At 41.1% G+C, this 15,681-nt stretch overlaps 1 protein-coding gene across 2 annotated transcripts in view; it reads right to left on the bottom strand.

Moving 5' to 3' along the window:
* The window catches only part of LOC130355528 (ankyrin repeat domain-containing protein 10-like), a 52,418-nt gene that overhangs the window by 21,928 nt on the left and 14,809 nt on the right, over positions 1 to 15,681 (bottom strand). The gene's annotated exons all lie outside the window — the stretch shown is intronic.

The raw sequence follows: 15,681 nt of genomic DNA on the forward strand, positions 1-15,681 counted from the left end.
TCAAGTCAATTCGAATTACGTAGCTGTAAAACATTGACATGTGTAGTTTTTACAGTTTTTTTTTTCTTTTAAAAAAACGTCTAATTTAAAATAGGGAAATGGCAAATTACAGAAAAATAAACAGAAAACTGATCCTGTAAGTGATCACATATCTGTATCCAACATTTAAATGACATTGACATCAACCCCCCCCCCCCCCCAAAAAAAAAAATAAAGAGCGCTAGAGCCCAAAGAATAATCATGGCTTGTAAACCATGGACCACCTTAGAAATAGATCACTACAATTTGATATTTTGATATTAGGGCTTCTATCAAAGGATAAAAAGTTTATTAACTATGTTGATAAATTCATTTGAAAGGGCATTTAATGTTTTAAAATGACAATTTAGGAGTAACTGCTGCTTAAATAAGAAAGGATTAATTAATTGTAGAAAGACCGATACGTTGGTGCAGTTTACCCAAATTTTTTTTATTTTCATCAAAATGCTGCAAGAAATGTCAATTGATTTCCAAAAGGCAATTTGTTTTGTTTAAACAACTCTGGTACAATCTTAGATAACATGCTATTTAGATAAAAGAAGGAGAGAAGAAACTAATAGCAAAAAGTACAAATGGGCTCTTTATTGAGTTCACAAGAGAAGGTGCAACTCCTCAGAGGAAGAGAGTCTTAGGAAGTGACCATAATGGAAGGGGCGGGGGGGTTAACTCACTTTGGATGAAAAGAAAAAAAAAATTTCTAGTGATGAAACTTTCTAAACATTGGAACAGTGTAAAAAAGCTTAAAGTGTACCCGTCCTCAACAAAAACCTTTTAGATATAATGTAGATAATACCATTATATGTATATTTGTAATATACATTGGTTAAAAAAATGTGTATAATTTTTGTCCCTGCAGCTTTTGTTTGTGTGTCTCTATGAAGAGTCTAAATATAAGAAGTGAGGGTGGACAAGCAGGGCTCTGTGCAATAAGGAAAAGCAGGACAGTGTGCACGGAGGCTCTATAACATTCTCCCGGCTCACACAGCAGGATGATTGACAAGCCAGGAGCCTGCACAGAGCCCTGATGGTTCTGTCCTCACTTCCAGTTATTGTACTCCTCATAGACACACATGCAATAGCTACAGAGACCGCTTTTTTTCACCCAAAAACACACATTTTTAATCAATGTATATTACAAATATACATATAATGGTATTAACATTATATAAAAAGTTTTTGTTGGCGACAGGTACACTTTAAAGAAACAGGCCAGTAAGACTCAGAAAAACCACAACAGCCCATAAATAGATAGAAATGTGGCATCTCCACACCTTCTGTGCCCTCTTAATTGACCCTCATTCCTCTCTTCCACCTGCTGCACGTTCTATTTCTGCCCCCTCAATACCAGTGTGTTCTTTCTGTACGGTATGAATTTTTCCCTATACCGGTCAGGCCCCTCCCCCCTCGAATGAATGATCAGCTGCAGTGTGTTTGGGAACTACCCGCAGGCACTGTCCTGCTTTTCCTCCACCCCCCGAATTAACTATCAGCCGCAGCGCTGTCCCCACGACGGGGGACTAATCATGTTACCCGCAGTCACTGATCTCCTTTTCCTCCTGTGAGTCGCAGCGTTGGAAATTAATGAGTTGTGAGCCGCGGGCGCAGGACGGAGACTGTCACCTCCCCCTGCAAGCGTTGAAAGCCAGTGGGGCGCGGGCGCTGCAGAAGCCCTGCATCACCCACTGCCTTTCAGTGCTTGCAGGAGGAGGTGACCGCATCCGTTCTCCATCCTGCACTTCACAACTCATTCATTTCCAGCGCCGCGGCTCACTGGAGGAAAAGGAGATCAGCGCCTGTGGGTAACATGATTAGTCCTCCGATGTGGGGACAGCACTGCAGCTGATCGTTCATTGGGGGTGGGGGGGGGGGGGGGAAGGAGGACAGCCCCCACGGGTCATATATGATTAGTTTGCCAGCGCACTGCATTCGAAAGGGGGGGGGGGGGGTTGAAGAGTATGCTGGTAAGGGGGAAATGAGTGGGGAAAAAAAAAAATACCATCAAATACCGTGGAACCGCCATAAGTTTGAAAAATACCATGATACACATTTTGGTCACACCACCCAGCACTAGATTAGAAGAAATAACTTTCACCTTTTTGGCGCAAAATAACCAGCAGGGGAAAATATTATTAAAGGCTATAGACATGCACCACTCATCTTCAGGGGAAACGCAAGATCAGACAGATAAAAGTCCAAGTTACTTTATAGTCAAAGGAAAAAAAATAAATAAATAAAAAAATAAAACTATAAAAAAAAATAAAAAATCCAGGGTTAAAATGATCGTTTAGATGAAGGCTGGATAGAAGTGGGCTAGTTTTTAAAGCACTACTAAATGTATACGGCCACCTTCAGACTCCACTTTAAAATAAAAATTCACAATATAAAAAAAAGTTACTTTGCACAATTTAACAAATGTTACTTTGCACAATAAGATAAAAAGGGTATTCATGTGCCTTCCCGGAGTATTTGCATGCGCGCGCACACACACACTTCTATAGTTTGACAGAAGTGTCTCATTACCCTTCTAAAGTTATTAGAATACGTTTCAAATATATTTTTTTTAAAAAATGGATGGTCCATAACAAGTATACATATTTAGGAAGTGTTCCAAAAGAACACATTTCATTCTGTACAATAAAAAAAAAAAAAAAAAAAAAAAAATGAAAATAAAATAATGAACGATTTCGGAGGATTCCAAGTTTTGTCTGATCAATTGCGATATATTCTGAGGGTAAAACAGTAAAAAAAAAATGGTTATTTACACATAAAAGTGATGAATTAAGGCTTTACTAAACAGTCTCCACAAGTAAGAAGAAAGGCAAAAAAAATGCAAAATATACATTATGGAGAGCTTTTGTAATTGCTCAAAAGCAATATTTTTGTGTGTTTTGAGTGGTGGTTTATGGCTTTTGCACCATTTTTTCTTCACTTCATTTTTGCACTGTGTGTAGAAAAAATATTCCACTCCATGGGGGGACATGTATCAAAGATTTTACCCCTGTTTTGTGTGTACTTTTTTGAGTAAGCCTTTTTTTTGCGCACGTTTTGGTAGAGCATGTCCTCCAGATGTGGCCGAATCAGGGTACCTTGGAGTGACATCTATAGTACACATGGATTTATTAACTGCATACTTTTCCTTTACACCAAAAATTTTGCCGCAAGAGCAGTTTTTTTTTGCGCAAATAGAAGCCATCTTGGACTTAACGTAGCAAGATGCTCTAAATCATCGATTCTATTTTCCAAAGAGTGGATTGAGGAGATTACTATATTTACCCGCAATTTATTAAGCTCATTGCGCTTGATTGATAAATTTAGCTCTTCTGCGCATAATTTAGAATTCGGGAGAAGGGGTAAACTGCTTCTACCATACACAAATAATGATACATGTTCCCCCCATACGTAGCTAGGATGAGAGAAATTCAATGTTGCATCTCTTTCCCATCATTAAGCATCCTTTAAGAAAAAAAAATAAAAAAAATCACACAATTTATTATGTTTCGTGCACATTAAATTTTACACAAAAATCCCACCAGAAAAACTGTGAAAATTTTAAGAAAAATGTAACAAATTTTCACACAAATGATAAAATTCCCCCAACTTTTTCTTCAACTCTATGCAGAACCAAAAGTAGCTCAGAACAGAAGGGGGACTTGAGAAGGGAATAGAAGTGTTCAGTATTTAATCCAGTGTCTCAGAGCCAATAGATCTGGGGGAAAATAAAAAATATAAAAATTGAACAAAGGAAGAAAGAAAGAAATGACAAGTTGAGTGAAGCTGCTTTTTAAGCACATTTGTGCACCAAAAGACTATTGATCAAACACTTTCTAACCTTTCTTGAAGAAAACTTGTCCTTATAAAGGTTTGACTTTGAAAACGAAGCAGTAGTAAAAAACAAAAATCACGTAAATTATTGATCAGTCAGGATGTAAGTAGCAAAAAGCTGGGGCATGGAATTACTCATACATATCAATCAAGATCGTACAGTTTTGTTTAAAACTAAAAAAAACATTCCAATGAAAGGGTAAACTTTTGGATTTCAATTCCAAATGGTTTCTACACTAGTTTTGTAGCCTTAAAACATGCTCAGACACTAGAGCTAAAAGTTATCTGGTTCTATATAACATGGGAGTGTGCACTACGTGTGATAACAGCATATAGCTCTGTTTAAGTCACTGTACTGAACATACACTGCATAGTCTTTGGTTTATTCTGGCTTGGCTAGATGTGCTCTAGAAGTTAAATATGCCAACATGAATGTCTGTAAAAATGTTCAGGACTCTTCTAACTGAACAATCACTATAAAAGATCTGGGTAAATGGCCTTCAGCCCCATAAAAGGACTAAACAGGGGTCATAGTTCTGTGGAGTCACTGGGTGCCCTATATGATCCCTCTAAGCAGTGGTAAGAAAACCACGTAACATTTGTTTCATGACACTATGCTTTTCAGGAACAAGCGATACATTATGGAACTGAGAAAAGTTTTTTCTGCAGTCCCTATTAAGCACTTTTAGGGTGGGAGGTGGGCTATTTAACAGAGAATTTACCCATTAATATTACTTAAGGAATCACACTGATGTTTTTATAGGTCTTAACATTTTTTTAATGAGTTCTTCCCTTGCCATTAATATCAGATTAGTCAGATGTCGACATCTGGAAACCCCGCATTTTGCCAGAGCCACAGCGTATGTATGCATAGAACAGAACGGGAATCAGCCAGCTTTGTCTTCTGTGTAGTGGTTCACTTCAACGAGAGCTGATCTGAAGTTACTCAGCACAGCCATTAAACAGAGCTGCAGGCTTCTGGCTCTGTACATGCTGCCGAAACTCAGGCTTTGGAAAACAGAATGATGAGATTGCCAGGTGTTGACATCTTACTGATCTGATCTTTATGACCTATCCTGAGTCATCAATAACTTTGGTCCAGAAAACCTAGCCACTGAAATTCTTTAAAGGAATTTTTCCATGAATCATTGTCATTCAAAGTCCCAAAAGCCTGTTAGTAATCATTTTGAAGTAATTTAGCATAAAAAAAATAAATTAAATATTATTTAAATTTAGTCTATGTGATTTGTTTTGCATGCTCATGTAACAAACTGTTGCAAAGAACACAAGTACATTTTCTGTTGATCTATTTCCTTTATGCTGGTGGCAAGGGAGCAGAGGCTTAAAGTTCCTCATCTCCTATTGCAAAAACATCCTTCAGCAACAGTTATCTTCCAGTCACACACTGGACTGTAAGCAGAGATAGGGGAATATATCTGCTAGTATGATGCATTTTTTATTTATTTTACCTATTTTTTATTTTTAACATGTTTCTGACACGTCATACATTTTGAACACTGGGGTACAGTTGCCTCCCATTGGTCACTAAAACAAACAGGCAGAGCAACCCAGCTGAGCTTCTCCTTCACTTCCTCATGGCACCCCTAGACTCATCAGAATGCGGACAAACATTTTTTTATAAACTACACCATGGTAAAATGGTACACCATGGTAAGCGGAGAAAAAAAAAAAACGAAACGAGTACAGTGCCCAGCAGTGCTTCAGCACCTTTGTCAGGCCCAAGGCCTGATTATGGAATCATACAGGTGTATTATAATTGTATTTGTGTATAATGTATAATTCAAGACATGGGTGAGGGTTCATTCAGACTGTTTGTGCATTCCATTTTTATTGGGGGGGGGGGGGGGGGGGCTGTTGTTGGTATACTTCTGAAGCCAGGCACTCTGGCCATCATAAATCAAACTAAGATAAGGGACCAGGAAAGAGGGATGGCAGCCCCCCCCCCCTCCTCCCAAGCAGTCCAAGCCTGCACTGGAGCTAATGTGCCAAGAAGAGGAGATCCCTACTGCAGGAAAGAACAAGGAAGAACGTATTGCTGATCTTGTGGAGTTTGATGCCCGTGCAGCAGAGTTGAGTGACATGAGACAAAGTCCTACAGCTGGAACTGTCATCCAAGGACTGATATCTCCTGAGGAACACAGCAACATTTCTCCCTATCAGGACAGTCCTCCACATGAGGCCTTGGACTCTTATATGTGGACTACCTTACAACACATTGGGAATGTGGATGCCAATATGACACTCCAACTGCTTCTCCAGTAGCAGACTGCAGAGAGGCCCAGCGTAGGCATGAACTGGAGGTTCTGAGGCTGAGAGGGGATGCTTTATCTGCACACAGTGATATGCAGGAGATCAAGGAGACCACAAACCTTACTTGGAACATTTCCCCATGTTGGAGAAAGATTGTGATCTGGATATGCTCCTGAGGGGATTTGAAAAGGTTTGCCGGCAGTTCCACCGACCTAAGGAACAGTGGGAATGATACCTATCCCCACAGTTGGAAGGGAAAGCTTTGGATGCGTTTGCTTCTCTTCCCTCAGAGTGACCAGGACTATGATGCAATAAAATATGCCCTGCTAAAAAGTTTTAATCTGACTCCAGAGGCTTATCGGAAAAAGTTTGGGACTTAGCAAAAAAACGTCACAGAAAGCTGCACTTAACATGCAGATCAGCTAAGGACTGCATTCAGGTAATAGTCTGGGGGCCTACTTATGAGGTCCTGGAGGACTTTACGGTCCTGGATCAGTTTTTTTAAACTCGGAGCTTTGAAGCCAGAGAGTGGATTCTGGACCGCAAGTCCAAGAAAGCAGCAAAAGCAGCAGAACTAGATGACTTTGCCAATAACCGGGCACCAACAGCAAAGCGTGGATCTTCACAAGCTGGAGCAAGAACCGGGCGGGGAACCACACAACCACAAAGCACCACCAGGCCAGACGGGAAATTCTTGCAATCATCACCAAAAGCATCAGAAGCCACAATGGGTCAAGGAAACACCCACCGATGTTACAGATGCAATAAGATTGGGCACCTGAGTGCCACTTGCCCCAACAAGAATTCTCTACCGGCAGCTGGAGGACAGACATCCGTTCTTCTGGTGTCTGGAGTGGTGGAGAAAAGAGGAGATAACCTACAGAGTAACTGTGGTTGACCGGGTGACAGTGGGTTTACGAGATTCTGGAGCCTCATTTACCTTGGTGCGGCCTGAAGTGGTGGCTACAGACGACATCATCCCTGGAAGAATCATGGCTTTAAATGGAATTGGAGGTGTGCGACCTGCTGTGCCCATGGCCCGTGTGTACCTTGATTGGGGTACAGGCAAAGGTTTGCGGGAGGTGGGGGTCTCTGAGGACATTCCCGTTAATGTTCTGCTGGGGAATGATTTGGGTCGGATGTCATTATGCCCCAGAGGACACTACCTGCATGCCAGATGTGCTAAAGAGAGCCCGGTTCGTTCTGAGGTACTGTGCGAGACACTGAAATGTGATAACTGGGAGGGAGTGCAGGGGATTGATAAATGTTTACCTGTGACTGAGCAAGTGATGATCTCCAAAAGTGAAATGGGGTGTATTGTAAAATGTGATTACAATGAATTACCAATGTTAAAACCTAGTGGAGATGGGCTAGGGTTTGGTGTGTCCCTGGTGACATGTAAGGATGAGGGACCAGCAGTGAGTGATATCCTGTGAGCCTAAGATGGCTGAGGAGGAGGGAAGGAGTGATGGGCCTGTGTATGATGCCTGTAACATTGTTATGTCTGGGACTGAGGGGGAGGAAGGTAAACCCCAGGGAGGCATACAATGGTGGTAACACGTCAGCAGCATACCAGGGCTGCAGCTGTAAAAAGAATGGAGGATGGTGATGCAAGGGGCAAGCTGGGTGACTTGCAAGCCAAAGCAGAGGAAGGTGGAGATGCTAGTTCACATGAGGGAATAGTGCTTCCTGATGCCACGAGATGGGGGAGGGCAATGAGCATTTCTGGAAAGCTCTGCACAGTGACCCTTCCCTTGAAGAGCTGAGACAACGTGCTGAACAGCCAGGTGCAGACACAGATGGGCATCAGGTATATTGGGAAAACAATATCTTGTACTGGGAGTCTCTTTCCAAAGGCATGCCCCAGGAGAGAGACAGGCAGTTAGTAGTTCCTAGGCAGTACAGGCAGGAGCTGTTGAGGTTAGCCCATGAGACCCCCCTGGCAGGACATTTGGGAGTGGCCAAGACAAAGACAAGGTTGGCACACAATTTCTACTGGCCAGGTATGGGCACTGCTGTTGCAAATTACTGTAGATCCTGTCGTGTTTGCCAGAAGTTGGGTAAGTCTGGGGACGTTAGGGTTGTTCCCCTAGTGCCCCTACCAGTCATATCTGTACCTTTTTAACAAGTGGCAGTGACCCTGAAGCTGTTGCCTTATCCTCCGTCTGGGCAGATAAGGTGGCAGATGCACTGATCAGTATATTCTGCAGGGTGGAGTTCCACAGAGAAACGCTCACTGATCAGGGCACACAGTTCATGTCCAATCTAATGCAAAGTCTCTGCAAGAAGGCAAGTGTACTCCACTTGGTAGCTTCTGTGGTGGAGTATGTTCTGAGATTCAGGGATAGGATGGAGGCATTGACTGGGCTGGTACATGACAACCTCACAGCAAACAGTCCAGGCAAATGTACTGGTATGATCGCAATGAAAGGGAACGAGTCTATGAAGTGGGACAGAAGGTAATGGTTCTGAGCCCCATCAGGCAGAGTAAGTTGCAGGCTGACTGGGAGGGTCCCTTCCCCATTTTTGCAGCACCTAGAACCCACATCATATGTAGCTGCCCTTGATGAGAAAGGTCAAAGGCAGAGATTGTACCACATTAATATGGCATACTATGACCCTGAGGAGGTAGTATTCAGTGCATGCAGTGCACCAGAGGAAGGGCTGCATAGTGATCCTCTACTGGACCTAGTGGAGTAAGCTAAGAGCCAGAGATCCCTGGATGTGGAGATCAATTCACAGCTCTCAGCTGCAAAGAAAAGGCAGCTAAATGAGGAAATAGGCCCCTTAAGTGCAATCTTTGCCCGGGAATGCAGGGCCTGTGGTGTCAAGAAAAGAAAAATGGCTAATGAAGACAGATCTATCAGCCTGGAGAGGTAAGATCTCTCTGTCCCCATCTTAAGGGGGAGGTGTAAGGCCCAAGGCCTAATTATGGAATCATACATGTGTATCATAGTTGTATTTGTGCATGATGTATAATCTAAGGCATCGGTGAGGGTTCATTCAGACTGTTTTGAGTATTCCAGTTTTGTTTTTTTTTGGGGGGGGGGGGGGGGGGGCAGTTTGTGGTCTTCTGAAGTCAGGCACTCTGGTCCTATCAAAACAAATATAAAAGGGACGGCAGTCACATGAATTCCCTTTTCCCTCCTAAACAAGACACTAAAACTGAGAGATACTGGACAAACCTTTGTTCAGGCCTGTGGCAAAAGCTGACAAGATATCCTAAGATACAGCTGGACTCTCAAGGATTGCTATACCAATATGCTGTAAAGGACTTATTTTCTGAACTTGTCTTAGCGAACTCTTATTATTTTTCTGTACCTCTATGTAATTTGTTTATTTTATACGTAGCACTGTGATACCTTTTTTAAGATTAAATGTTTAATCAGCTCTGGCCGTTGATCTCTAAATATAGGAGCTCACCTTTCTGAAGTAAAAGTGTTAATTTGGGGACTTGCTGGGACTAGTAGTGGATACCCAGATGTCTGGTGGCTTTAACCCTTGCACCAGACTATCTCTAGTGTCTTGGCTGGACCGATGGGTGTCATGATCACATCCTTCATTTTAGCACTTGGACCAACACCAAAGCATCTGTGTTACTATGACTTTTTTAAAACTTTTAAAAAAGGGAAGGTATCCTTTAACATTTGGAAACCACATATACATCATAACTTGTGAGTGTAATTTTAATATTGCTTATGAATAGGATGAACTAACTTTCCAATAATTTAAAGATAGAAAGATATTTGTAAAGCAGAAAGATCATTCAGAAATCATAGTCAAATGAAACAAAAAACACTAATAAATGTGGATTTTAAGGAAAGACAAGATGCTTCATATTATGCTTAAACTTCTTTTTACTGACTCAGCAGCAAATAGATACTGTATGAATTAAAGAAAAAATGTTAACAAATAAAGTGTATAACCGTGCAACCTAGTATGATTACCTATTACGATAACCAATCAGGTAGCATCACAGGTGATACAAGTCCTTGACACTCAGGTAACTTCCTTCTTTGCTGCTCAGCAGAGTATGAAGATAAGTGTTGCTTATTCTCCTCATTTCAAATATTTCCTTGTACATTTAATATCTTAAAATATTTTTCCTTTATTTCATTTATGTCAATCCCATTCATTTTTCATTATTTTGTTCTTATCAGAATCTTTTCCATTCCCTTTTACCTTAACAACAAAAAATGTACTCTTATTTTATATATATTCATATATTGCATAATTCTTTCATTGCTACTTCATTTTATCCCTTATTTTATTCCTTATTCCATACCAGTTCTCTTTTCATCCTATATTCTCCTAATATATATTTTGCATAAATATTCTTCCATTGTGGTCCTTTATATCTCATTCCTGATATTGAATATCCTCCTCGTGTTACGTTCATTCCAACGTCCCTCTTATATCACTCATTATTATTTAACTAAACATCCTCCGTTAGTGCTACTTTCATCTCTCTTCTGGGTCACCGCCGCCATGGTTGTTCCCCAGCACGCGACCATCTCTCTGCTCGAGCACTCGCTCTAAATCTCGTGAGACTTGATGACAGCGAAGTCCGCTCCTGTCAAACTTTGTGCGCTCTGTCATTCTCCTCAGACTATCAGAGCTCGTCAGATGCGTCTCTCGGCTCCGGTCATAATATCCTCTCATTGTATCTAATAATTGTATCACTTTGTGTCAATTCCGGTCAGTATATCCATTTCTCAACGTCTGCTGCCACCCGGTGGTTAATATTCAGACTTACTGTGAAAATTCATTGTTTTACATTGACTATACAGGGTTTGTTTTCATTTAATAATATATACACATTAATTCATTTCCTAACACTCTTCTATTAATTCATATATTAATAATTGACATATTTCATATATTTACATATCTTTATTATAATTTATTTACCTTAACTATATACATTTCTCTCCCTCCAATTGTTTTTTCTTGTTTATAACATGTCTGATGAAAATAAAACCAATGCTGCAGAAAATGCTGCCCAATCCAATTTACAATCTTTGGTGGATGCTTCTGTATCCAAGTCTCTTCATACCGTAGTTAAATCTACACTCAGCTTTACAAGACTATAGAGAAATCCGTTTCTATGGCAATAGCTCGCTCCAATGCAGCGACTACAGGAGCTTTCCCTCCCCACACGTCATCTGACCAATATTGGTCTCCAAAAGAATCGGCTTCTCAACTTGCTAAAGGGTTCAAAGCCCCTGGAAAGGCGAAAAGCAAAAAACGCCATACCTATGACGGCCATACTCCTCAAAAAAATCTAAACAATATTTCAGGAGTGCGCCAAGACAATTTACAAACTCATAATCCTGATTCTAGACTAGACATCACTAGCAGTGGATCTAGTAAAACACGTATTTCACCCTCAGCCCGCGAGGAAACACAACCAATTAGCTTCAGCTTTCAGAGCTAAACCAAACTCTTTCCGAGTAGCCTCTTCTGAAACATTAAAGATGTAGATGAAATCCTGTGTGTCTCGGGAGAAAGTGACTCGGATCATGATGACCCTGGTACCCAGGAAGATGCTATGCTAACCGAAACAGGGGAATCTTATTTTGACCCCTCTTTGATATGTCACTCAAGATCTGGGGAATGGTTGCCAAAATTCAAAAAGTAGCCGAATTCCTTTCCACATGGGCTAATAAGCCATTAGATTGCCCATCACGGAATAAATTGAAGGCTGAATGCCCTTGCCCCACTTTACCTAAAAATGCCTCCTGCACCCCAGAATTAGAACCACTCCTTTCCAAATTTCTATTTAAGACTGGGAAAAACCCAAAAAAGGGTGTGGATAGAAGCTTTAAGTCCTGCCAGGACAAACTAATGGATTTGCTTGGCTCGTTCACCAAAATTCTTGATTTAGTAGAGGAAGCTGCCACTTCTAACACGACTGTGGATACAGAGACCCTCAAAGGCTGGGCTCAAAGAGCCATCTGTATTTTTCGTAATGCCAATGCTTACTTATCCACTGAACGTAAAAAGGTCTATATTAATTAAAATATTCCCTCAGTTAACCAATTTGGCTACAACTGAACCTTCCAACCCCACTGAGGGGATGCTATTTGGTGAGGACTTCATTAGAGTTAAGCAAATATGTGGGTCTCTTCATCTCTAAATAAGGCCCAAGTTTAAGTGAAGAAAATTTTTTCCCAAATAATTTTTGGCAGAGGCCGGAAGAGGATGGAGCCGCTTTTCCAGCCAAGGCTCCCAAAAAAATAAATATCATAAAGGCTCCTATCCCCAACCAACCACTCAAGTTGCAGTACCCTCCTATGCTCCTCCCCCCTTTTTCCCCATACTGGGGCAGACCATGGAGAGCACGAGGTCAGAGGTTTTCCCTATCCAGATGCCTCACAGGTAAGTCTCTCTCTACCTCTGTCTTCTTCCCCAGATATCCCATTGGGGGAAAGACTCCTGTATTTTTCCCACAATTAGACTATGATTACGTCCGACTCTTGGATACTAAACACTGTCAACGTTTACCAAATAGAATTTGTAGCCCCTCCTATCCAAACATATCTTCCCCATCCGATTCAAATTTTCCCTATCAGACAAATCTCTTATAGACCAAGTCAAGGAACTTGTTTCCAAGCAGGCAATAATTCCAGTTCCTTCCCATTCTCCGGGTTTCCTAAGCAACTTATCTCTAGTAAAAAAGAAAGATGAAGGTCAAAGCCAAGTGATCAATTTGAGACTCCTAAACAATCTAGTAGTCTATGGCTACTTCAAAATGGAGGGCATTCATTTACCAAGAGACATTCTATTAAAACACGATTGGTTAGTGAAGATAGATCTAAAGAATGCATATCTAAAAGTTCCAATCCATCCTTCATCTCAAATGTTCCTACAATTCCTTTGAAAAAAAACAAAAATGGCAATTCACTTGCCTTCCCTTCGGCCTATCCTCAGCCCCCTGGTGTTTTACAAAACTGTTGAAACCAGTGGCGGCCTCTCAGAAGTCAAGGGGTTCGTCTGATCATTTATCTCAACGATCTACTTCTCATGGCCCAATCAAAAGAGTTACTTTTGCTTCATATGAATTGGACAGTGACTCTTGACCCAATTAGGTTTTCTCAGAAATTTAAAGAAGTCGGTTCTAATTCCATCTCAGGAACTAGAGTTTTTGGGGTTCATGCTCAATACCCAATTGACCACTCTAAGTCTTCCCCCAAGAAGACTAAAAACTATTCGGAAGGAGATCCGTCAGGTTCTCCGTAGGGACTCAATTTCTTTGAGGACGATAGCTCGAATCGTGGGTCTCCTTTCAGCCTCCATTCAAGCCATTTTTCCAGCTCCTCTTCATTACAGAGCTCTCCAATGCCTGAAGATACGGCATCTAAAGGAAAGTCTCTGTTATTCCGACAAAATTCCCCTCTCTTCAGAAGCTAAAGAACTACTCCTTTGGTGGCTCGCTCACAGAGTCCTGGAACGGGAAAGCGATTTTTCATCCAAATCCAGACATCATCCTAGAATCAGATGCGAGTATTTCCGGATGGGGAGCTCGCCACGCTTCCCTTTTTTACTGGAGGAAAATGGTCTCCATCGGAATCTCACCTACACATCAACTGTATAGAATTGCTAGCGGGATTTTTTGCTTTAAAGTTTTCCAAAACATTTATCCCAATATTGTATCCTCCTTCGCATGGACAATATTTCCGCTGTCCTATATATCAATCATTTAGGAGGTACGAATTCCAAAATTCTTGCAGATTTTGCCAAAGATTTTTGGCATTTCTGTCTGGACAGGGACATCATCCTGAAGGCGGAATATCTTCCGGGAATTTTCAGTTCGGTAGCGGATTGGTATTCCCGTTATCTGACAGATTCCAGCAATACGACACTTCATCCTCTAGTCTTCAAATCAATCAATTCTTTATGGGGTCCTCTTCATCTGGATCTTTTCACTTCCCGTCTCAACACTCAATTACCCCTATTTTTCAGCTGGTGCTCAGATCCAGAGGCTTTAGGTGTAGATGCCTTCCTTCAATTTTGGCCTCAAGACTCTGTATGCGTTTGCCCCATTCAATCTTATTCCTGGGTTTTATTTCAAACATCCATTCAGAAGACCACATTGGTCCTCATCACTCCACTGTGGCCAACTCAACCGTGGTTTCCTCAGATCTTACATCTCATCGATTTTCCTCGTCTCCTCCCTTCTTTTCAGGATCCTCAAGGAAATTACCATCCTCTGATTCTTTCAGACCAACTAACTCTGGTTGCTTGGTTGATTTCAGGTAAACAAGACCCGACTTCCAATTTTCAAAATCTGCTCAAGATATCCTCTCAGACTCTTGGGCCCCAGGTACCAAATCAGCTTACAGATCTGCCTGGGGACTTTGGTCTCATTGGTGCGATCAACGACATCTGGATCCCTTACAAGCACCTATACATCACATCTTAAATTTCTTACAGAACCATCTCTACCGGTCGGCTATTTCTTCCAAACACCTCCCTATTGACTTTCCCTGTTGGTAAACATCCTCTTGTTTGCCAACTTCTTAAGGGCATCTGCTTCTGTAGACCACCTTTACCTAAATGCACTTCCACATGTGAATTTGATCCTGTATATGTTAATTTCCTGGGAGGACAATGATTCCTTATCTCTAAAATTTATTTCCTTCAAACTTACTACTCTTAGGTCTAATCTCTGTCAAACGAGTTTCTGACGTCAGATCTTTGGATATTTCTTGCAGACACTTAACACCTCAAGGTGTAGTGTTTTCTATTCATCGACGTACAAAAAACATTCAATCCGTTTTCTACCCTTTTCCTCATCATGAAAAACTCTGTCTTTCGCTGCCTTCGTTCTTACGAATCCAGAACAGAATCTCTCAGATTTCCTTCTTCTCAATTATTAATTTCCCTTTGCAAACCACATGCTCCTGTCTCTTCACCCACTCTCGCCAGATGGGTCAAACAATGCATCTAGCTGGCATTGATATCTCAAAATTTACTGCCCATTCTACTAGGAGTGCAGTTTCCACTAAACTGTCAATCTGGTGCTTCTCTTTCAGACTTCTTCAAAGCAGCCAACTGGGCTTCTGTTTCTACTTTCAAGACTTTTTATTTTAGACCTGAATCCCACATGTATGTTATTATAGTGTAATATAAATATATATAAATAAAGACAAGACGCGAGTATTATCCCTCCCTGAGCCCATCCCTATAATTCTATTTTGTCTCTATTTTGCTTCAACAGCTCCACAGTGAACTTCAACCACCCTTCCGTTCCAACATAGATGGGTCTTCATGGTTTCGTCATTTCCTTAATCTTCCACCGGTGTTCCATTTCCAGCTTTGTTCCTGTTAATCTTCTCATCTGATAATACTTTGCAAAGAAGAAGGAAGTTACCTGAGTGTCAAGGACTTATATCACCTGTGATGCTACCTGATTGGTTATCATAATAGGTCATCATACTGGGTTGCACGGTTATACACTATTTGTTAAAATGTTTTCTTTAATTCATACAGTATCTATTTGCTGCTGAGTCAGTAAAAAGAGGTTTAAGCATAATACTCACGTTT

The sequence above is a fragment of the Hyla sarda genome, chromosome 2, assembly GCF_029499605.1.
Source record: "Hyla sarda isolate aHylSar1 chromosome 2, aHylSar1.hap1, whole genome shotgun sequence".
In the NCBI taxonomy this organism is placed as follows: Eukaryota; Metazoa; Chordata; class Amphibia; order Anura; family Hylidae; genus Hyla; species Hyla sarda.